This window comes from Lepisma saccharinum, chromosome 11 (genome assembly GCF_977018435.1).
Source record: "Lepisma saccharinum chromosome 11, izLepSacc3.1, whole genome shotgun sequence".
Classification (NCBI taxonomy): Eukaryota; Metazoa; Arthropoda; class Insecta; order Zygentoma; family Lepismatidae; genus Lepisma; species Lepisma saccharinum.
In genome coordinates, this window is record NC_139239.1 from 77,612,565 (window position 1) to 77,624,929 (window position 12,365).

Genomic DNA, 12,365 nt, shown 5'->3' on the forward strand with positions numbered 1-12,365 from the left:
TCAGCATCCCGGCCATCCTGGCAGCATTGGGGGCCGTTGGAAGTTTGGCCGGCGGAAGTGCCGCCATCGCGAAAACCGTCATCGACTCGAAGAAGAACAAGGCGGAATTGGAAGAACAGAAACGTCACAACCTGGCCATGGAGAAGAAAAAGGGGAAGGGCGTGATGAAAAAGTTTAAAAAAAAGAAACAGAAGCACTCACCAACCGAGACATTGAATCTCTGATCGGACCGTTACGAATCAAACACTTCAGAGGAGTTTTTATGTCCGACTCGTTACCTTCAAGCGTTAAAAGAAGAGAATGCGGAGTAGTCAACTTGGATGGTCAAGAAAATCCAGGCACGCATTGGATATGTTACCACAAAAACGACAATGATAAAGCATTCGTTTTCGATTCTTTCGGAGGTGTTCCACCTACAAATTTAATTTATTATCTGAAAACGAACAAAACCTCTATATACTACAACGACGAACGCATTCAAAATTTCGGAGACGTGAACTGCGGTCATCTCTGCCTCTCCGTGCTCGCGTTTCTCTCTAAAATAAATAACCCTACGATCGAGGATTTCCAGAAAGCACTGTGGAACCTCAAACAGCATCACTAAGATGGGCGTGTTCCATCTCACGAGCGAATCTTCAATCTTGAAACTCACGCTGCACGACGACATCGTCTATCCTAAATCCGTGGCTCTGCGTGCATTCTACAGCATGTACCTCATACCTAACGTTACGCAGCACAACAACAAAATTAGCGTCGGAAGCGAACACATCGTCGTCACGCCAGGCCAATACAATCTTTCCACTTTGCAAGCTCAATTACCCAAAGGTACATACCTTTCTCAAAATTCGGTCACGCACAGAGTGGAAATCCTATCCGCGACGGAGACCGTGGACCTGGGCACCATGGGAGAACTTTTAGGTTTCGAGAACGACACCAAACTCGAAGCTGGCATCAAGCACGTAGCAACCAACATTCCTAAATTCTTGGCTATAGAGACTCTGAACGTACACTGCAACGTGGCCGAAGGTATGATCACGAAATCTTCGGACGGATTGTTAGGAAGTCACAAGCAGACGGGAATCATAGCCACTTTCAAACCAAGTTCCGAGTTCATGGAACCGATCATCTACACGCCCTCTTCGCCGATCTATTTTCCAGTATGTCGCAACCGCATAGACGACATAGAGTTGGTGGTGACGAACGAGAAAGGAGACGTGGTGGATTTCGCAGGTGCCACTACGACGGCCATCGTGGAGATCAACGTATAATAAATAACCATACATGTAAAATGGAGCAAATCGAAAGTTACGAATTGCAATCTTTCCCTCCCAACCGTCGCACGTTCGCCAATCTGAACGAAGCGAACAGGGAGATCGAATACGACTTGGACGTAGGCGACGGGTTTATTCATCCTCACAGAGCGGACCTCTACCTTCAATTCGACGTGGTGAAGAAAGAAAGCGGAGACGCGTTTCCCGCAGCAGCAAATTTGATACTCGTGGACAACTTCGTGCCTCACCTGTTCTCGCAGGTGGAGGTGAGGAAACACAACACCGTCATCGACAGAATAGATTATCCAGGCATCACGTCGACGGCGGTGGGAACGTTGAAATTATCCAAAACAGACGCAGCGTACTACCAGGCCGGGGGATTCGAAGCCGGGACCAAAATATCGACGAGAAGTCACACAGTGCTCTTTCCCATGCGTCTGCTGCCTGGTTTCTTCTCGGACTACAAGGAGATCATGTGGAAGGGAGGACTGAGGGTTACGTTTCGAAGAGCGGCCAACGACAACGACGCACTGATGCGATACGCTACTTTGGGCCCGGACGGCACCACGCCGATAGCCAACACTTTACCCGAAGCAGCCAAGTGCATCATCCAGAGCATGGAATTGAGAATGCCGGTGGTGGAATACGAAACAAACTACGCCCTCAAGTACAAAGCGGAGATCTTGAAAAGTCCGCAGGTGCTGATTCACTTTCACGGTTACCAGTGCGTGCAGAAAATAGCGTCGGGAAGTCACATGGAATTCGACGTGACGACGCAGTTCAACAACATACAGTTCGACATGCCAGATTTCGTCGTAGTGCTTTTTCAGACCGGGAGGGACAAGAATCAGGAAAAAGATTCCAGCAAGTTCGACGACTGCAAGATCAAGAACGTTTATCTGAAGAACGGACGCAACGAAGTGTTCCCGCGCGAGAATTACAACCTCGACGTGACCAAAAACGATTACCTCAAACTTTACGAAGCGTTCTCGGCTTACAAACGTGTGACCGAGGGAAGCGTGGACATGTACTACACGCCCAGCGAGTTCAAAGCACGGAGACCCATGACCGTCATCAACACATCTAAGAGGAAGCAAGTGGTGGTCAACGATCGTACCAACATCAAGATTGTATGCGAGTTCCACGATGCCTTGCCCGAGGATACCCTATGCAGTGTCATCCTGATTGCAGAGAAGTCCTTCGCCTACGACGTGAAGAACGAGAGGGTCACAGAGCAGTTTTAACAAGTTTTTTAACATCTTTTCTTGCACAAATAAGAAATTTTTTGTACTAGCACAATCAGTTACAATAGCACAATACAAATTTCACTAGTTCAGATCAGTTACAAATATCAATTTCGTTAGTTATCAGTTACAATATCTTTTTGCACTATAGCACGAGAGACAATCAGAAAATTTGCACAAAAAAATTTGTTGTTGTTTTTACACGTGAAAATTAACAATAAAATTTCTTTTTATCGTTTCAGATGCTGTCGAAACATCAAAAACACATACACACACACTAAAAAAATAAGCATGCAACTTTATTTGTAACACGCACATATATTCTCCATCTTCATCAAGAAAATATTATAATAAACATAATTATTTTTATCTATATCTCACAATAAAACTCTATATCCAAAAATATCACAACATCAAATAACACTAGAGTCGTTAGTACACGTTGCATGCATTACGGAGGTCCTCTGTAGGGTTTCATGGAAGTTTGGGGGAAAAAAAAAACACGTGAAACCCTACAGAGGTGCGGTAATCTATAACCGCAGCCGTTAGAACCTTTTTGGGTTAGGCACCACGCACCCTGGCGGGGTTAGGGGCCAGGCATCCTAAAAAACAACAATTATTATTTTGTTTGTTTGTTTGTGTTACAATACATAAGCGCGCGCGCGCGTGTGTGTGCGTGTGTGTGCGTGCGCGGCACATCGTTCCCCCGAGAGAGAGAGAGAGAGGTTTACAAAGGTTGTGATATACAAACATTGGTTCTCGGGAGTTGGAAAATTACGATATGGCACATTCGCTCATTACTGTTCCCAGCTATAAGTTTTTCTCTCTCTCTAGCCCCTTGCCAACTAAAAAAAAATGTAGGTAGGAGTTGGTAGCACTGCGAGAAAATAGAGATCATGCTTTACAAGAAAAAACCATTAAGGCGATTTTTATTTGATGACGTTGAACCCGTGCAGTGTTCCCATCCATCCATCTCTCTCTTTTACGGCAGTGCCGGCTCTCTTTGTTTAGTATATGTAGGCTGGCAAAAATTGCTTTATGCACTGTAAAGCAAACCTCAAGCAAAATTGCCAGCCTCTTGCTTTAGGTTAGGTTAGACAAGAAAAGCTGTAGGTAGGCTGTCGGCTGTTTAACTCTTCCCTCCCTCTCTTCTCTCTCTTTTTTTGTAAAAGGCTATGGCAAAAATACCAGTAGGGTTGGCAACCTTGCTTTATGCACTGTAAGGCAAGTCTTAAGTAAACTTGCCAGCCCCTTGCTTTAGGTTACGTTAGATCAAAAAAATTGGTGATTTTTTTCGAGTAAGATGTTGCTAATACTGTGTCCGAAAATAGGGGGGGGGTTTATGCCTTACAAGAGCAAACCATTAAAGCAAGCCCCACCGAGCTTTACTTTCGGGTGTAGTGTTGCCAACACCTTACTCGAAAAAATTGCCAGCCCCTTGCTTTAGGTTAGGTTAAACCAAAAACCTTGGTGATTTTTTCGAGTGAGGAGCTAGCAACACTGCGAGAAAAAGGTTGCCAGCTCCTTGCTTTAGGTTAGGTTAGACCAAAAAAAACCTTGGTGATTTTTTCGAGTAAGAAGTTGGCAACACTGCGAGCCCCCCTGAGCCCCACTTCCGGTTTGTGAACTCTCAAGCAAGATTGCCAGCTCCTTGCTTTAGGCTAGGTTAGACCAAAAACCTTGGTGATTTTTTTCGGGTGAGGAGCTGGCAACACTGCTCCTCACTTCAGCTCCTCATTTGATGTTGGTGAAACCGCCCACTTGCACTACTATTTATATTATATGCTTGATAAAGGCGACCACAGGAGACAGGGTATTTTTATTCTGAAAGCAGATAGAACAAAAAATGTATTTACTTGCACTAACATGTGGGTACACAGTGGTACGAACAGTTGTAATATTCAGTTGTAATATTTATATGGATTGTACAGTTACGGACACTTCTGTGTTGTAACTACCCTATTAACTTTGAATGGGAATGGGATCTTTTCATTTCAATTCAATTTTGACTAATTTTTAGTCCAAAAATGACTAAATCCACCTCAGGCTTGAGAAACAGTTACTCAATTTTGACTAAATTTTAGTAAAAAAATGACTAGATCGATTTCTTACATTTGCGTATATAACACACTGAAATGAAATTATTTTCACGAAAATCGGGTAGCTGCTATTTTGAGTACTGGATTTAGTCAAAAGTGACTAAATTTTGCTCGTTTTTTACTAAGTCGTATTTACAGTGCGTACCTACCTACAAATATGAGAGAAAATAATAATCTGTTCGTTGCATTTTATTTGTAAACCTATTACGTGTTCCAAAATACACCGCTAGATGATAGATCGTTATTTATCAAATATCTGGCAATAAATATGAAGTTTAATATTAATGTTTATTATTATGTTTTCATCATCGAAATTGCATTTTTATGTATCAACTAACATTTAAGTAAGTTAGAAAGACTATAGCGTCAATAAATTACAATCATATTGCAGCACAGAATAGCAGTTAGTTGACAAAATCTGATAGGAGTGGCGGCTCTTCGGGCGAAATCATATGTACCTCGCGCAGGGGCTACCGTGATCAGCAAGACGGTCCCCCGGGGCGACGCCCTTCCATTGTACTACGGGTGGGCTGACCCCCTCAGATATCCCAAACGTGGATGTCTCAGCGCGTGTAATTTTTGGTAGGGGGAACTGCGTTCGTGCAGCCCCTGAAAAATTAATTAAGAAAATAAAGCTAACGTGTTACTTTTATCGTAGAAAAAGCGAGTTCAGTGATTACGATTGGATTGCATCGTGCACCAGTCACGCTGTCACACCTATTTGCCATTTTTTGAGTAGCACACTATAGTAAGGTGACCAGAATTTTAGAACATCAAAACGAGACATTTTTCATATATTTCTGAAGGAAAAACGGTACGCAAAATGTACACATTTTAATATAAAAAATGTTCCATCATAAATATTTATGTTTGAAAACTAATTAAATAAATAATGTGTCAGTAATTTACATAGTATTGTGATGGTGATATGCACTGAATTAGAATTACAAGTTATTCATTGTATCTTCTTCAGTTCATCCTTCTTTTCAAATAATATTTTGTAAAGGTTTACACACGTGCAATTAAAGTTCATCTCATTAATCAACATACCCTTCAGTTTGTACCAGGGCGGATAAAAATCACGATTTTTATTTTTAAAAAACAACATTTTTGTTAATTATTTGTATTTAAATCGATTTTTTTAATTATTTTTAAAAGAACATGGTTAAAATTGCTTGCATGGTTTTTGGCACCATGCACATAGATATATATATTTTTAGAAAAGCCTTTTCTAGTAAATGGCCCTGTACAATATTTGAACAGTTTGATTAAATCACATAAAAAATATACGTAAACATACATTTTTCTGTTTCTGATACTAATAAAACTAATAATAATTTCAGTAACTTTTCTTCCAGTGAAACTAAAACATTCTGGACGTACTCTATAATTGTAACTTAAAATATTAACTTAAATATTTTTATAGTATATGTACCTAAATTTTGGAGATTTTTTAATGATAGTTCGAAAAATATCACCTGCCATATTTATTTACAGTTTAACGATATTGACACTATTTATGGTAGCTATAACATGATTAGTATTTTGTATATTTTTCTACACAAAATGTTTGCTATTTTGCCCATAAAATTATTGAATTTTAAATCAAGAGAAATCCTGTGTTTACCTTTCATTTCGTATGGATTTCACACCATCAGTACGTATATTTTATTTCCTTTATTTTCCTATCTTAGAACTTAATAATCACCATTAAATGATTACGAGAGTAATGTACTTTTACCAAAAGTGTTTCTGATATCTACAAATATGTACAGTATTCTATAAATTATTAATTTAGAGTAATTTAAATCAGTGATTTTTTTTTAAATCAACCTGATTTAAATCAATCTACCATGGTTTGTACTGAAAGAATGTTCTTTTCACTGGTCCACGAGCCATTCATGTACATAAACACTCGTTCAGTGGGGCATTAGTTCCAGGTAAACAGAGAAGAAACTCCAATGCTTAAGAACATTGGAACATAGCACATTGTTGACATGGAAATGTAAAATAATTTCTACCCAACAATATCATCATAGTAATAGTAGAAAAATATGTATTGTTGCAGCAATTCTATGCCGATAAGGCATTTTCACAAAAGGGTCTGTCCTGGTTAATACGGGACGTCTGAACACCTTTCATTAAGGTCAAATTGAACTAATAATAAAGACATGCATGATCAGCGGCGGATCTAGGAATAATCATCTAGCGGTGCAGAATGATATTTAGGGCGTGTGTTGGTGGAAATATAGAAAACATTATACATGGATGTATACTTTATCCACTGCATCAAATAGAAATAAACTTTTAGTAGGCATCTATGAAAGTATGCCAAGCAAATTAAATCTATTGGTGGCTTGCTTAATTTTTGCTCGATTTTAGCACAACAACGGCAAGTTTGGAAATTTCAAAGGAAAAGCTTGTTATGTCCGGATGATTTTTTCCAGGTAGAGGCAAGCAAGGTATTTTTGGAGAGGGACAAACGAGGCATATTTTTCCCCCTAATAGTGTTGAATATTTTTTTAAAAGTAAAACCTCTTTCGGTTTGAAGCTATCATGTTCCTGCAACGCTCTTATAATAATTAACATAAATTACTGTGACTGAAAAGAAATATATGTGAAGGTTGATATAAATATTCCTGGGTACGCCGTGGCCCTTCTTGCCCCCATCTGGACGTCCATGATGACACATATTACGTCTTACACTCCAAGAAAGTGGCCAAACCGCCAAAGTAGTGTAAAATACAATACAACCAGGACGAGAAATGATGAACCCCCTTCAGGCAGATTTGGCTATACTTAAAACTTGCTCAACATGCCCATATGAGCTTTTTGCTCGAGTGTGGTACTCCGTCTAATCCAAGATTTTTGTAAAAATGCCCTCGGAAAGTTCCTGTGAAATGATGAGCCCCCTCAGATTGATTTGCCTACACTTATAAAAGGCACTTCTGTCAGATTGTTGTCCATAAGCTTGTTAAAAATATGCCCCTCTTGATATTTTTTTGCCCACACCTAAAACTAGGCCACCCTCACACCCACACACACACACACACCCACACCCACCCACACCCACATATATTTACTTCCGGTTCACTTCCGGTCCACTTCCTGTCCACTTCCGGTCCACTTCCGGTCCACTTCCGGTTTGCCTACTTCCGGTCCACTTGTGGCCTATTTCTGGTTTATTTATATTTACATCATGTTTTGCAACAAATTATTAGACATGTGTTGTTTTCTGATTGGTTGGTTATGACATAATGTGATGATGTGTTATATTCTGATTGGCTTATTGTTTCAGATGTTTTCAATGCGGTCTGTGCTTAGGCTATATAAAGAGATTTTGCATTGCATATCAGCCAGTATTGTGAGAGTTGTTGAAGAGTAAGGGTGTGTTGTTGCAGTGCTGCTCATATTTTTTAAACACAAAGATATTGCAGATTTGTATAAACTGGATTACAAATCTATTTGATTTAATATACAGAATTTTTAACAACCTGTCATAGGTTTATTAAGTATAGAGTTTTGATTTGAACCGCAAGAAATTTTATATAAATACCAAAGCCAAAAAATATTAACACACATACACACACACACACACTAAATATACAAAACACACTGCTGAACCCAACTGATATTTTTCTTATTAAGCATAGAATTTTGATTTGAACCCCAAGAAATTTTATATAATAAACATAACAAAATTCTAATATTTATTTTTGTTTAACAGGTACAACAAGTTTTGAGCACATAAGCAGTTTCTGAGGAATACAAGGCAGCAGCAGCAGCAAGCAATTAACTTATAGAAGGCAGTGTGTATCATATCTAATTGCATGGATAATCTTGACACAGGATTTTTTGAGAGAAGATGTATTTCAAAATACATAAAATCTAAGTCACTTGTTGATGATTTAAAGCTTAGATTCTTTGGCCTGTCCGAGTATGACCTGTTTACTGTGCAGAATGAAACTGAAATGCAGTGGGTGCTTGCCAGTGACAGGCCATTCCAATGCCTGTATCTCAACTTTATCAGTGAGTTTGAAAGGCTTGTATACAACAAGTACAAGAGAATTGTTGGATCTTTTGTTAATTTTTATACAGACAGATGCCATTATAATTTAAGGTTGAAATTGTTTGACAATTATTGGTTCAACAATTGCTATGAGCATTGTTTTGAGTATAGGATGCCCATGATTGCATCTCAGAGTTTAAATTGGAGACATTATAAATATTCAAATAAAATTATTAACAAGATATCTAAATATAAGAAGATTGAATTTGTTACAACTGATAATGGGAATTTGTACAGTGGTGAAGATTTCAATCCAGAGTTTGTATCAAATTCCAACTATATACATATGAATGAGCTTCTCATGTATTTTATAAGGCAAAAATTTAGAGATTGCACTTATGATTGTATTGTTGAGGCACTGGGGCAGAATAATTTGCATGATATATGCAATTGTGGGAGAGTTTTGTCCAGCCTCTCAGTGTGATTTCAGGCACAGGAATTTGGCAGTTGGAAATCAATCCGCAGCAGGCAGCCCTGATTATTTCAGCAGAGACAGCAATCAAGGTAAATAAATATTTGCTGCAAGTGTAAATCCCTGCCCATCACAGCCAGGCTCGGGTCTGTATGCAGGAAGAGGCAAGATATTTGTTTGAAATCTGCTTGGGTATAATTTTCTGATCTTTTTATAGCAGAGTTGTGTTACTGTTATTGGAATAGGCTTCAAATCACACACAGATACCCTAAATACTTAATATCATCATACCTGACAGAGCTGTGTTGTTAGTGGGGAAGAATTGCCATATCTCTATACATGACAGAGATGTGTTGTTATTGGGAACAGGTTTCATATCCCAACACAGATACTATTATGAATAGGTAACAGATTTTGAATAATATTTTTCCAGAAATCTATACTCCATATCCATGTACAAAACTGTGCTATGTCCTGTGAATTATCCAGACACAAACACAGAAGATAAATATATTCTTAACACCCGCTTTAGCTGTGAGTGCTGTTATTAGGTACAAGATTCAATTACACGTGATTATCTAGATATTTTAATAGATAGAAGATACATACTTAATTAAATCTATATTCAATATCTCTATCCATAACAATTACAAATCCCACCCAGAACCTTGCCGATATTGCTACAAGCATGAAACTGAAAATAACAGAACTGTGCTGTTATTAGGAACAAGCTTCAAATCCCACACAGACACAGAGCCTTGTTGAGTTTAGAATTATTATAATAGATATTTTAATACATAGAAGATACATACTTAATTAAATCTATATTTAATATCCATAACCCTATCCCTAACAATTACAAATCCTACCCAGAACCTTGCCGATATTGCTACAAGCACGGAACTATTGCCGTGAAATAACATCTAGATGTTTCCTAAACATAACAGAACTGTGCTGTTATTGGGAACAAGCTTCAAATCTCACACAAACACAGAGCCTTGCTGATATTTCGGAACTGTTGCCGTGAAATAACATCTAGATGTTTCCATAATTTCTATACATAACAGTGATGCTGTTATTGGGAACAAGTTTTGAGGTTCAGGCACTCAAGATGGTTGAAGCCATATATTGATACAAACAAGCTTCAAATCTCACAAAAACACAGAGCCTTGCTGATATTTCGGAACATAAGATCTGGATGTTTCAATAGTTTCTATACATAACAGTGATGCTGTTATTGGGAATAAGCTTCTCCCACACAGATACAGAGCCTTGGAATCTAGATATTTTAATAGATAGAAGATACATACTTAATTAAATCTATACTCAATATCCCTATCCTAACAATTACAAATCACACAGATACAGAGCCTTGCTTGGAACTGTTGCTGAAATAACATCTAGATGCTTCATCCCTGACAGAGCTGTGCTGTTATTGGGAACAAGTTTTGGAATCTAGATATTTTAATAGATAAAAGATACATACTTAAATCTATACTCAATATCCCTATCCCTATCAATTACAAATCACACAGACACAGAGCCTTGCTCGGAACTGTTGCTGAAATAACATCTAGATGTTTCATCCCTGACAGAGCTGTGCTGTTATTGGGAACAATCTTCAAATCCTACACAGATACAGAGTTTTCGAATCTAGATATTTTAATAGATAGAAGATACATCCTTAATTAAATCTATACTCAATATCCCTATACCTAACAATTACAAATCACACAGACATAGAGCCTTGCTCGGAACTGTTGCTGAAATAACATCTAGATGTTTCATCCCTGACAGAGCTGTGCTGTTATTGGGAACAAGCTTCAAACTTGGAATCTAGATATTTTAATAGATAGAAGATACATCCTTAATTAAATCAATACTCAATATCCCTATACCTAACAATTACAAATCACACAGACACAGAGCCTTGCTCGGAACTGTTGCTGAAATAACATCTAGATGTTTCATCCCTGACAGAGCTGTGCTGTTATTGGGAACAAGCTTCAAACTTGGAATCTAGATATTTTAATAGATAGAAGATACATCCTTAATTAAATCTATACTCAATATCCCTATACCTAACAATTACAAATCACACAGACATAGAGCCTTGCTCGGAACTGTTGCTGAAATAACATCAAGATGTTTCATCCCTGACAGAGCTGTGCTGTTATTGGGAACAAGCTTCAAACTTGGAATCTAGATATTTTAATAGATAGAAGATACATCCTTAATTAAATCTATACTCAATATCCCTATACCTAACAATTACAAATCACACAGATACAGAGCTTTGCTCGGAACTGTTGCTGAAATAACATCTAGATGTTTCATCCCTGACAGAGCTGTGCTGTTATTGGGACTAAGCCTCAAATCCCACACAGATACAGAGTCTTGGAATCTAGAGATTTTAATAGATAGAAGATACATACTTAATTAAATCTATACTCAATATTCATATCCCTAACAATTACAAATATTTCTACAACATTTACATGTTTCCTATACATAACAGAGCTGTGCTGTTATTGGGAATAAGCCTCAAATCCTACACAGATACAGAGCCTTGGAATCTAGAGATTTTAATAGATTGAAGATATATAATTAATTAAATTTATACTCAATATTTCTCTCCTAACAATTACAATCATGGAACTGTTTGAACTAAATCTAGATGTTTCTTCCCTGACAGAGCTGTGCTGTTATTGGGAACAAGCTTCAAATTCCACACAGATACAGAAGCTTGGAATCTACATATTTTAATATCCCTATCTCGAACAATTACAAATATTTATACAAGCATGGAACTGTTGCTGGAATAACATCTAAATGTTTCATCCCTGACAGAGCTGTGCTGCTTCAAATTCCACACAGATACAGAGGCTTGGAATCTAGATATTTTAATATCCCTATCTCGAACAATTACAAATATTTATACAAGCATGGAACTGGTGCTGGAATAACATCTAGATGTTTCACCCCTGACAGAGCTGTGCTGCTTCAAATTCCACACAGATACAGAGGCTTGGAATCTAGATATTTTAATAGATAGAAGATACTTAATTAAATCTATATTCAATATCCCTATCCCTAACAATTATAAATATTGATACAAGCATGGAACTATTGCTGAAATGTTTCATCCCTGACAGAGCTGTGTGGTGATGCTCAAATCCCACACAGATACAGAGCCTTGTAATCTTTAATAGATAGAAGATACATACTTAATTCAATATTCCTATCCTTAACAATTACAAGTATGGAACT

At 37.9% G+C, this 12,365-nt stretch overlaps 1 non-coding gene across 1 annotated transcript; it reads left to right on the top strand.

Moving 5' to 3' along the window:
• Positions 1–5,064: 5,064 nt before the first annotated feature.
• On the top strand, positions 5,065–5,227 carry LOC145995410 (U1 spliceosomal RNA). The gene has a single exon (XR_014442465.1). It is a non-coding gene; the product is annotated as a U1 spliceosomal RNA (small nuclear RNA).
• Positions 5,228–12,365: the final 7,138 nt, after the last annotated feature.